The following is a 202-nucleotide window of genomic DNA, read 5'->3' on the forward strand; positions in this document are numbered from 1 at the left end:
ATATATATAATTAAATAAGGTAACACCACACATGGAAAGTTATGCTAACCAGGAAAATGTATTGTAAAGCAATTGTTTTGAATGCTTTTGTTTCCTGGCACTTCAAAAAATTTAAAATAAATAAATAAATAAAGTGATAAGCAACCGTGTACAACAACACAATCCCCACCAATAATTACACTTGGAAATCGATAAACCAGTT

The sequence above is a fragment of the Sinocyclocheilus anshuiensis genome, unplaced genomic scaffold, assembly GCF_001515605.1.
Source record: "Sinocyclocheilus anshuiensis isolate Anshui unplaced genomic scaffold, SAMN03320099.WGS_v1.1 scaffold1036, whole genome shotgun sequence".
Taxonomy (NCBI): domain Eukaryota; kingdom Metazoa; phylum Chordata; class Actinopteri; order Cypriniformes; family Cyprinidae; genus Sinocyclocheilus; species Sinocyclocheilus anshuiensis.